Below are 11,839 nucleotides of genomic sequence, written 5' to 3' on the forward strand. Positions count from 1 at the left end.
CGCCACTAAGCCCGAGTAAGAACTATGGCATCCGCAAGAGGGAGAGGTCATGGGAGGAGGGGAAGAGGAGGGGGTGCTCCTATTCCAACCATCAATTGGCGTGGAAGTATATGGGAGTCTTACTCATTCTACCTTTTACAGGTTCCATCAGTATCTTATAAGAATCTTCTACAAGAACTGGTTTAGAAAGAAGGCTTTCCCTTGCCTGTCTACGCTACAACTTCTGCTGCCTTCATATCAACTATCAAAATTTAAGGTACAACTTTTCATGGAGAGCCAGGGAACACTAAGAAGCAAGCAGAGTTGAATGCTGCTAGGGTTGCTTTTCAACATTTCAAAGACAGTAAGTCACTAAGCTACTCACATCACGAACAAAGCTATCTCCGTAGCTATAACTTTGCAAGTATCTTTCCACTCATTACATTGGATCAAACGATGGCATTTATGTTTTGAAAGCTTCATTCTTATTAAAATCTAACTAGTTCTATCAATTATTATTACCGTCCCGCAATATGCCTAATCTGATATGTTTGAATTATATGTGTGACAATTTCCTTTAGAAAAAGGGGAGAAGGCTTCAACATGACTAACTTTGACTGTGCTACAGACACATTCAGAGGTAAAATATCATTTAGAATTCTTCGGGTGGTAAAAGGCCCAAAGAGTAAACTAGGAACAATCTCCCTTGAAAAGAATAAAGGGAAGAAAAAGAAAAGTGGTAGAGAGAAAGGTAATTCTAGCATGTTTTCCTTTTTTTTATGCGTGTATAGTTAACTTCATATGTTTGAATATAGGACAAGATTCAATAAATGCAGCAAATAATAGATATGAAGGATATGAAGGTGTTGACTAAGAGCAATTTATCATAAGTCATATGACTTGGACTATATTCACTTTTCATATTTGATTTGCTTACATGCAACTTTTTATAAACAATTTCATATTCTGTCATTCAGGATCTTAACTATTGTACCATTGATGATAGCAATTTCTCTACTGTTGGTTCTCCGTATATCCAAGGAGGATATACAAATCTATTACTTGGAGTTGATCAAGCTGCAACATTACAGCTCGCTGTTAAGAAATTAAATTTTGATGGAGTGCTAACTCAAGAAAACAAGTGACCTTACTGTGTTACACAGAATTTTATTTTCATTTGTGCTGTGTTGGGACCATATATTTGTTATCTATGTATGACATGTAACTCATTTATATTATTTGAGAATATGGCTGCAACCGAGCATTTCAGTATTGGTAGTTTAATTTTATGGACAGCATTCTTTCTTGTTTGACAATGTGATTGCTACAATAATTGGATAAAATCTGTGCCTTTTCACATCTAAGGATAGTTGCAAGAGAGTTCATTCAGGAATGTGGTTTTCATTCAGCAATTTATGAACACCAAATCTTTGCCATAGGACAGATTGGTAGCAACCAGCACTTTTCATTCAGAGCAAAAGGCTAGTACAGTTACAAGCTTTGGCGATGCTTCAGAACTAGCTAGCTGCGATCAGAACTAGATATGATGCCAATTGGTATGGAGTACATTATCCAAGAAGAGCAAATACATCTTTTATTCATTATTCTTTAGACGGGTTTGCTTCAGGTCAGATGTTCGGAGGTGCCAACTTCAACATCAGCTTGTTCTCTTCCTTGGCTTCCAGCAGCATCTTCACCACGACCCTCATTGGTGGACGGCTCTTTGGATTGTTCAAGACACAGAGCAGTGCAACCTTCAGTGCTTGATTTATAAGAGTCTTGTATTTCAGCAAACTTGATCTTTCGCCAGCTACTGTGTCAGAAAACTTGATAATTTAACCACCTGGCAAAAGAAAAGAGGTAGTTAGCACTTCACTTTACCTCAAACATTCAGCAACGCCATGGAAGAGTGGTTTACCATCTGCATCAGAGCTGCCATGTCTTTCTTCAATTTATACATCACCATATTTTTTTTCCATTTAAGAACTTCCTGCAACATGAAAGGAAGGAGAATTACAAGTTGGGCATCAGATCAGCTTGACAGTAAGCACTAAGCAGAGTTTCAGATAGAACAGTTATTGTTGGCCTGGTCTCAGAGATTGCTGCAAATTGAGTGACAAGCATAGCAACTGAACAATTCCTGAAACAATTGAGTGACAAGTATAGCATAACAACTGAACAATTGACCTGGCCATGGTAGGAACTGAATCGGCGGACGGACGGCCAGGGTAGAGGAATAGGAGGGCGGCCAAGGCAGGGATGGGCGGACAGGGGTAGAACTCGAGGAGGGACGGGATCCGGTGGCAGACCGGCGCATAGCCACGGCAGAGATGGGATCCGGCGGCGGCAGCGGCGGATTCGAGAGCTCACTCACTCACTCGGCAACACCGAGAGTGGGCCCTTCTTGCACCTGTCTTGGCAGCGCACCACATGGCTGCCCCATCTCAACTCCTTCTTCTCCCCTGCGGACGGGCGAGGCAAGGACGGCCGGGCACGCAAGCTGCCGGACCAGGCAAGGACGGCCAGGCGCGCAAGCTGCTGAACCAGGCGAGGAGGGCCGGGCGGCCGACGGCGGGTCCCAGAGTGGAGCGGCCAACGGAGGGGATAGTGGGAGGGTGCGGAGGGGAGACACCGCTCCTGAGCGGCAGCGCGTGTTGGAGCCGAGCCGCACGGATGACATTAGCACCTGGAGCTGAGCGATCGACTATCAAGCCGAGCGAGGAACGCGTGGGAGGCGGAAAGCAGGCTAGCGTCGGATCCTCCGGCTGTTCACGTGCTGTGCATCTGGAGCAGGACTGTACCAGACGAGGTTTCCAGCCTGGCTGCACCAAATCTTTTTCCCTTTTACACCCAGTAGTTTAGTTTTGCCTTGTCTTCAGCAGTTCAGCTACATCTATATACTCTTGTGCAAACACTACTAGCTACATATTTCTTCGCCAGACAACCCTGTTGTGTTAGTTTGATTCATCAGACGTCCATTGCATATTTGCATGCAACTTTGGAGTGACTACTCCACGTGCATTAAGCAATTAATAACTGTAGATGATGGCAATAATTAACTAGCTAGAGTAACACGTGGCCACGCATGCATTCATGCTTGCAAGTTGATCGATGCAAGCTGAACACACAAGGAGGGCGCGCATGCATTCGAGCTGGCAACACACAAGGAGGCCACGCATGCATTCATGCTTGCAAGTTGATCGATGCAAGCTGAACACACAAGGAGGGCGCGCATGCATTCGAGCTGGCAGCCTCACGTCATGTTCATACGCTTTGTTTCGTTCTCCCAGCCAGCAATGGTATTGGGCTGTTCGTTCATGAATCATGATCTTTTTCTCATATGAAAAAACCTAGTTACCCGGCTTAGTTAATAATGTATATGCATATAAGGAGGAGCACGAGAATTACAAAAGAAAAAACCAGAATGCAGAAAACAAATAAATCAGGAAAAAAAATACTGTGCGAGACGGTCATGCTAATAAAAAAAAGAAGAGGTATCCTCGCGAGAAAGGAAAACGACGGGCCGGAGGCCGGGGTAACGATCAGTGATGGAGCTAGAAAATGAATTTTTCTCTTGTTAGAGGGTCACTAGTGTTAATGTTTTCAAAACATTTCAAAATTCAAAATTTTCAATGAAAATTCACATGGCTTGGGGGGGGGGGGGGGGGGGATAGGGGCCCGGCTAAGCCACTGGTAGCGACCAGTAAGAAGTAGAGATGCATGATGGCTAAATATGCACCAGCTGCTACCTTATTATGCCTCATCACCCAACTACTTGCTCTCATGTGATGTCATGTACGTGTGAAAAGCATCGACCATATCGATCATCATGTCAAGTGCTTTGCCTCACTGCACACTACTTGCTCGTCCAACACGATATAAGGGAGTACTAGCTCGATCAGCGTAGTTCTTCATACTAATACCACAAAGCAAAAGCCAAGCCCGGCCGACCGCCGGCCAGCCAGTGCAACCATGGCCACCACCAACATGCTTCTCCTCTCCTCGTGTTCCTCACCAGCTCAGGTTCGATGTCGTCCTAGGTTAGCACGTCACTCCCCGTTAGCAGGGCGGATCTAGCGGTGGGGCGGGCGGGGCTCAAGCCTCCCACCGCTCTCGGATAGTGGAGCCCCTGCATAATGTTTGAGAGAGAAGAAGAGAAGGGAAGTAAGAAAAAGAAAGAGGAAGAAGAAAGAGGGCCCCTCATAAATTCTGTATCCGCCACTACCCATTAGCCCTCTTCTCCGATCCTCATCACGGCTTGCCGTCGTCGATGCCGTATAAGGCGTCAGGAAGCCTTGCCGAAGGTCCTCCACGGCTCCCGGCCAGGCCCTATTCACGTGTTGCCGGCGACGTAAGAAACCCATCGTCGCTGCTGGAGCTCGTGGCGTGGGCGAGGAGAGAGCGAGACGCCGATCGAACCCGCTCGGCGCGTCGTCATGGGTGGTTGCCATCCCTCCTGCTTGTCCTTGCTGCGTGAGGGAAAAAGGGTTCCGCGTATGCGAGCGAGTTTAATTTGCCTTGCAGTCGTCGATCGAGTATAGATAGGTGTGAGAGGAGGTTGGATCACTGACAGCCAGCATGCAGTAGTAGGGTAGCATAAAGTGAAGCACAAAATTAAACTGATCGACCATCAACTTCATATGTCATATATATTGATGTGCTCAACGACAGGTGTGGCGTGCTACGGCGACGGCACCCGCGCGGCTGAGACGATGCTGCAGCAGCACGCCGCGGAGGCTCGCGTCGACGCCGTCGTCGCGCAGGACGGCAGCGTGTCGTCATTTGACATCCAATCCGCGAACCTTTTGATAGCATATGCCGTGTATAGGCTCAGAACTTTATGGCATTTACCAGCATGAGGGCGATATCCACATAGGCAGACACGGTTGTGCAACCATCGATGACCTCCTTCCCCACCGGCGACGAGACGTCCGCTTCACCGGCACCATGGAACCAATCTACGCACTGCATCAAGCCTGACTCCGTTGAGTAAAGCAACTCCTGGGCCAAAACCCGCTGCGAATCGAAGTCTTCTCTGCTTCCCAGGCGGCCAACAAGGTTGTCGATGTGGCCCAGCGTCTCGTTGGCAAATAAATTGCTTGTTGATACCTCGTTGAAGCAGTCGGCCAGCGTCATGTCCGCCACCTTCCCGGCGCCGGTGCCACGGAGCTTCAGGCGGCCGAGCTCACCGGCAAAGTCACGCTGTCGAGCGCCCGCAATGGCGGCGGCAGCGCGCGCGACCCTGGCGAGGTTACCGTGGAAGGTGTCGACGTACGGGAGGAGAAGATTGTAGCAGGCATCCAGAGCATTCGTGGCGGCGCAGGACGCCGGGAGGAAGCTGGTGGCCGCCGGAGAGGACGGCGCGGGCGCCGGAGCCGGAGCCGGAGCCATCGGTGACCTGCTTGTCGCAACGGCAACGGCGCGGCTGCACCAGCGCCCGGAGGGAGATGGTTGCCATGGCCATGGGCTGTCTTGTCTATGAACTGTGGCAAACCAAGGAGCGAGGGATATGAACGGGATGGAGCTCGGATCGTTTTAAAGCTGTCAAATCGTGTACGCCTGCTGTCAGATGTTATTTTCTACCTAAAATAAAATGCAGATGTTTTTCCTCAAATCACTCGTACAGTAGGTTCATATACTTCCATCTTAGCAGCTCAACTAACATAATTGTCAGGTCTATATGTATTCCTTCCATTCCCAAATATATTATGTTTATATGGATAAGTCACATGTGTAATCAAATTTTAGAAACCTTAACCAATGTACAAGTACTTAGATTTGTCACCGATAAATGGTATGGGTACGAGTTTTTCTAATATAACGAGCAGCTCTCCTACCGCTTCATTTATAGAGAAAACAAATGGTATGGGTAAATTTTTTAAAAATTTCAAATGGCTATATTTTCAATGACAAAACTATGTGTGATGTATTACACTTTCAATGACAAAATCAACCATGACCCCGCTCCCCTCGCCACAATGCATTCGTAAATGCAACAATTAATTAGCCATCCATTTAATTTTGCAATGGAGATAGAAAGTATTATTTGGCACCTTTTTATTGTTTTGATTTTGCTCGTTGGCAAAATTTCTATAATTGTTATTGTGAACTTACTATTTATTAATTGTGTAGGCTCTTTACCTGTTTTCATTATAATGTGGTAATTTGTAGCCTTTGAGAGCGGACGTGGCAGCTTTTTAACACTGCAATATTAAGATAATGACAAATATATTCTTATAGCTCAAAACAAAAAAATTAGAATGAAAAAAATATTACTCCCTCCATCCTGAAATATAAGGCACTTTGGTTTGTTCTAAGTCAAACCATTCTAGGTTTGACCAGATTTATAGAAAAGAGCATTAATTAGATTTATTATGAAAAGTATTTTCATAATTTATTTATTTGATGCATCAGAAGTTAGTGCCCTTCTCTATAAATTTGGTCATCTTTTAGTTTGACTTAGGACAAACTCTTAGTTTGACTTAGGACAAACGAAAATGTATTGTGTAGGGAGTACTGTTTAAGTATTTGCACGAGAGTAGACGTACGTGGTAGCTTTTTTAGCACTACAATGTCATTACCTAGTATCTTACAGCTCGAAACAAAAAGAATGGAAAGAAAAATTATTACTGTGTAAGTCTTGCCACGGTATTTGCACAGGTCATCAGCTCACAAGTTTTGTTGAACAAACACCTAGATAGCCTCAAAACTTTATGGCATGTGCGAGATGCAGGGCGATACGAATGTACGGGGATAGTGCCGCGCACCCGGCTATCACCTCCTTCACCACCGGCGAAGAGGCGGCGGCTTTGCCGGCATCGTTAAGCCAATCCGTGCAGTCCTCCATGACCCCCAACGTGGAGCCGAGCCACAGAACAACCAAAGAGCTTTCCCAATCAAACTCATCCTTGCTCGTCACGCCGGCGACAAGCCTGTCGAGGCGGCCCAGCGTCTCGTTGGCGTCGTCCATGTCGTTTGACGCCACCTCCTCGTAGCAGCTGGCCAGCGTCTCGTCCGCCCGGGGCCCGGCGCCCGTCCCGCGGAGCTTCAGGCGGGCGAGCTCGTCGGCGAAGCCGTGCTGCCGAGCTGCCACGACGGCGGTGGCGGCGCGGGCGACCCTGGCAATAATGCTGCCGCTGAAGGAGCCCGCGTACGGGAGGAGGGTTTTGTAGCAGGCGTCCAAACGGGGCCTTAATCTTTTATACGAATGTACGAATGATTCAGAAGAAGATTCAGTGTTGTAGGCCTGGAACGAAAAGCCATATCGTTCATGGAACCGGTGAGGCTGGTGGTGCAGTGGTTGGACCAGTGAATCGACTGATAGTTCAAATAGGCTATATACTCTCTACAAAAGAAATCTTGGTGACATGGGGAAGACGTAGGTTACTCATTTCCTCATTTCCGTGTATATACTCTTTTGCGGGTAGCTTGAAATGTTTGTTTGGGTATAGTAAGCCAAGACGGTCTGTATAATTTGCAAGGTCTTAGGACGAACTCGATGCCAGGGATTCTTTAGGCTTACTTTTCACTCGCAAAATATATCTTTTATACTATTATCTCCAAATAGCGGCACAAATGAACATCGATGACACAAAGGAAGTAATTAATAAGAGTTAACTTCTAAATAATATTTCAAGTTCTCGATCATTTATAAACAATATCAATATCCTCGCAAAAATATAAAAAAATATCAACATTACAATAGAAATTCTAAAAGGACAGCGAAATGGATCTTTTAAGTTGAGAGAAAAAAAATGCATAAAACAAGGACACAAGAAATTGATTATTTAACATATAGGTATTGAAATAGGAAAGAGCGATGAATTGGACCCTATAATAACAAACGGATCCTTGAGTTGAATCTTAGCCAGTGGAGCTTTATGTCCATGAGAATCCAGGGCATCGGGGTGAACTGCAACTTTAAACAGCATATGCTTACAATAGGGACCAGTATAAAAGATCATCATAAAAATCCTAGACTCAGAAACTAACGTACTATGGAAAGTTGACTGCTCTCCATGGTTCATGGCCGGAAAATTTGATGGGCCTTCTAGTCTGGTTGAGATTTGACCTGTTTGTCTTCGTGGGCCTGACTTAACATGCAGTTCGTCGTGGTCCAAGCTTCGACCCCATGGCCGGTCCATAAAACGGCCTAATAGAAAGGGAGGAGATACGGCTAACGGGCTAAGCTTGTTGACTGACTGACTAGGCTTGGTTTCCAACTGAGTGAGCTTTTAGAGAAAGCTTTGTGGGCCAACTTATATGGCATTAGGCCGAAGATAGAAAGACAGAGAGACAGTCAGACAGGAGTGGAGTGCTCGGCTCTGCTTCCCCCGGCGGTCGGCCATGGCCGAACTCTGAGAAAGTGAGTTCCGACGAACGGGGAAGGCCGGGAAGCGGAGGAATCGGAGACGTGGAAGACGGCGTGCTTATCTGTGGCAGGCTTTGACCGCGGTGACCTTTAGAGCAGCGGCGACAGTGTTCGGCTCAGGGGCGATGGTGCGCGACGGCGAGGACGAAGCGGCGAACTCGCCTGGCTTCAAGGAAACCTCATGCCGGTGCGGTACGAGGGGAGAAAGCAGCTGGATACGGCGAAGACAGTGGAGCATGGCCATGGCAGGCAGCTCGATCGGCGCCGAGCCGCCACTTGTGTGAAATTAAGGCCCAGCCTAGGCAGGCCTGCCTGCGCATGGTAGGGAGAAATAATAAATGACGAAACAAAAATGTGGAAGTGGATTTGAGCCCAGCACCAAACACGTCTCGAAAGATCAATTACCACCAGAACACATCTTCAGTGACGCAGAAAGGTCGGTTTTAATATTTAAATATACAAATTAAAGGATACCAGAAGACATCTTCAACGGTGCAGTCGTGCAGATAGAACGGGTTAATATATTTATAAAGAAAACTGCATGAACAAACGAGGACCTGCACGGGCGCCTCTGTCGTCCTAGTGTGTTTAATTAATTAGTAGTGAAAAAAAGATACATATATACCGAGTTATTGACAAACATTAGCAACTTTGATGTTTTGGCCACGATAGTTGCTTGATATACATGATGCGATTATGAACTAAATACCAAAGGTTATTTCAGCTTTTTTGAGATAGAAATTTGAATAATATAAAATTATTATATGTGTCAAGCTTGATAAATCTAGCATGGTGTCGTGGTGTAGTTGGTTATCACGTCAGTCTAACACACTGAAGGTCTCCGGTTCGAGTCCGGGCGACGCCACTTTTATTTATTTATTTTTTATTTTTTGCTCCTTCAGCAGTTTAACGACTTGGGCCAACGACTGTGCTGCCTTCGGGCTCTCCTGATCAAGATTTTCTATTTTCAACTCAACAAGCAAAGATCCCCCTGCCCCCCCCCCCCCCCCCCCCTCTCCAAAAGACGAGCGAGATGAAAAATCTTCGGTTCCACTTATTCTGTACTCTTGTTAAGAAATTGATCTATGAATTTATAAGTTCAAATTAATATTCTACAAAAATACTGTTCACATTTGTCTCATAGATATAATATCATGCACATAGGAGCATTGTCACGATACGGGAGAAACAATCAATTGTCGTAAATATGCAATGGCTTTATCAAGTAACTACCCATCAATTGTCATTTCATACATGAAGTTTCACCTGCACCGGCTTAATGAGGGTCACTTTTCTCCTCAAATTCACCAAGTCTATAGCATTGTCATGACACGGGAGAAACAAATTTCACCCAAATCCATCAGACGTGTGTTGCATAAATACATCCAACGCCTTTTCTCTTAACCGTAAGATCAACACCCTTACATTGAAAATGTCTTCCAAGCGCAAAACCGCGCTGCATGTATATATATGAACGGGATGACCAGAATGTATAACCGACTGCAGATCAACGTATCCATCTACCATTGTAATTAATAAATCAACCGGGCATGACATTTGCACCAGCACTGCTAGATGGAGTCCTTGCTGCTCCTACACCTTCCACGTTGTGTGCATATTCCTTTTTCCACCTTTTTCTGGATCCTTATCCTTGGCCGCGCCTAAACGGCCTAGCTGTCAACGGCCTGTCTGTCAATATTTTCCTTTTCTAAAACACAAGCAGAGATGAGCGAAAGTGGAAACTCATCAGTTCTACCTACTGTTTTATATCCACAACTACAACAATGCCCTCCCGAGTCTTACTAAGGGATTTGATTTAGATTTTTTAAAAAAAATATGAATTAAAATAACCGCCAACAATATTTGCCTTTGTCTCATAGAGATATATCATGCACTAAGGTGCATCTTGCATAACAACTTCCTCCTTCCGAATCCAACTCCATGTGACCACATGGAAATCGTCGACGCTCAATAAAACCTTTTGTGATTAAATTGATGAGACTAGCCACTCCACCCTATATAAACAACAAATTCTTCATTCATAGGCTATTTTTTATAAACATGCAACGATTTTACCAAGTAACCGCTAATGTGTTTGTCGTTTCGTGCATCTTATCTATTCCTATGGATGACGCTTCACTGATACAGGTTCAACGGTCGCTTTTCTCCTTCAATATGCCAGATCTAACATTTGTCGTGATATGGAAAATTCGAATTTCGCGCCACATTCCTCAATACATATTGCATCCGTTGTCTTTTCCCTCTTAACCATCAGATCAATCCTTGCATTGGTACATTCCAAAAAGAAAACTATGTACATACATGAACGAGGTGAAACTAGCCGCTCCACCTCGTACAAAACGACAAAACTCATCGAAGGCTAATTTTCAAAAATACACAACGTTTTTATCAAGTAACCGCCAATCGGTGTCCTTTCATGCCTTGCATCCGTTTCAATGCATGACGTTTCCGATATACCGGCTTAACCGTCACTTTTCTCCTTAAATTCGCCAAATCTAGCATTGTCGAGATACGAAACGAATTCCACGCCAAATCCATCAAATATACGTTGCATAAGCCTGTTTTTCACTTTAACCATGAGATAACTCCCTTGCAAAAAATTTACCTTGCAAATGCAAACCGTATATCCTCGAACGGGATGAAGAATGTGTGCAGGCAGGCACGGCCATTACAGATGGCATATCGGCGTATCCATCTATCCCTCGCAATAAAAGTAGCCGGTCACATGACATTCGCGCCGTGCAGCAAGTACTGACAGGTGGGGCCCGCGCGGCTCCCCGGCAGTCCACGTCGCGCGCATAGGCCGTGAGCAGGTGATGTGGAGCCACACCGGACGGGGGGAAAAAAATCTGTACAGAAGTGACTTCCGTGCAGTCATGTCTCCGATTTCTGCCGCGTGGACACAGAGCGGATCGGACGTCGCCTCATGGGGGAACCCGGTCAGAGAGAGTTGGAACGTCCCGCGCCGGAGCGGATCTGGGCCGTCGAACGCAAAAGAGATGGACGACAGGGGCGGCGCAGGCCCCGCTATAAATGCCCACCTAGTCCGGCACACTGGTCCTCACTTGCCAGCGGTGACTCTTCTTCTACTTCTACTGCCTGTTCCTCGCCCCTTTCTCCCCCGAGAAGAAATCTTGCTGGGGCCTCCGCGATTCCCCTGCCTAGCTCGGAACTCGAGCTCGGGTGTGCAAATTTCTGCTAGGAAAGTCCCCTTCATCCCCGGGGGGTTGAGGGCTGCGATCCCTTTTTGACGCTCAGAGGCGACCACCACTGCTCCCCAGGTGATTCGGAGCACGGGCACCGAGATCCCCGCCGGCATGGGCTCTGCGGTGAAGTGGAGTATTCTCAGGCGACTCTCGGCTACATGGGTATGGCACGTACATTCAGCAGCTCGCAAGGAAAGGCTGGAGCAAGAGAAGCAACAGCAGGCCAAACTCGAAGCGGAGGACAAACGTCATCACGCACCCG

The 11,839-nt window shown here is 46.3% G+C and overlaps 1 long non-coding RNA gene and 1 other non-coding gene across 2 annotated transcripts; one reads left to right on the forward strand and one right to left on the reverse strand.

Moving 5' to 3' along the window:
- Window positions 1-1,364: 1,364 nt before the first annotated feature.
- Window positions 1,365-2,661, reverse strand: LOC111255739. The gene is made up of 2 exons (XR_002675646.1): window positions 1,898-2,661; window positions 1,365-1,822 (listed from the first exon to the last, which is right to left on the reverse strand). It is a non-coding gene; the product is annotated as an uncharacterized LOC111255739 (long non-coding RNA).
- A 6,480-nt stretch (window positions 2,662-9,141) lies between these two features.
- Window positions 9,142-9,215, forward strand: TRNAV-AAC. The gene has a single exon. It is a non-coding gene; the product is annotated as a tRNA-Val (tRNA).
- Window positions 9,216-11,839: the final 2,624 nt, after the last annotated feature.

Source organism: Setaria italica, chromosome IX (assembly GCF_000263155.2).
Source record: "Setaria italica strain Yugu1 chromosome IX, Setaria_italica_v2.0, whole genome shotgun sequence".
NCBI classification, from domain to species: domain Eukaryota; kingdom Viridiplantae; phylum Streptophyta; class Magnoliopsida; order Poales; family Poaceae; genus Setaria; species Setaria italica.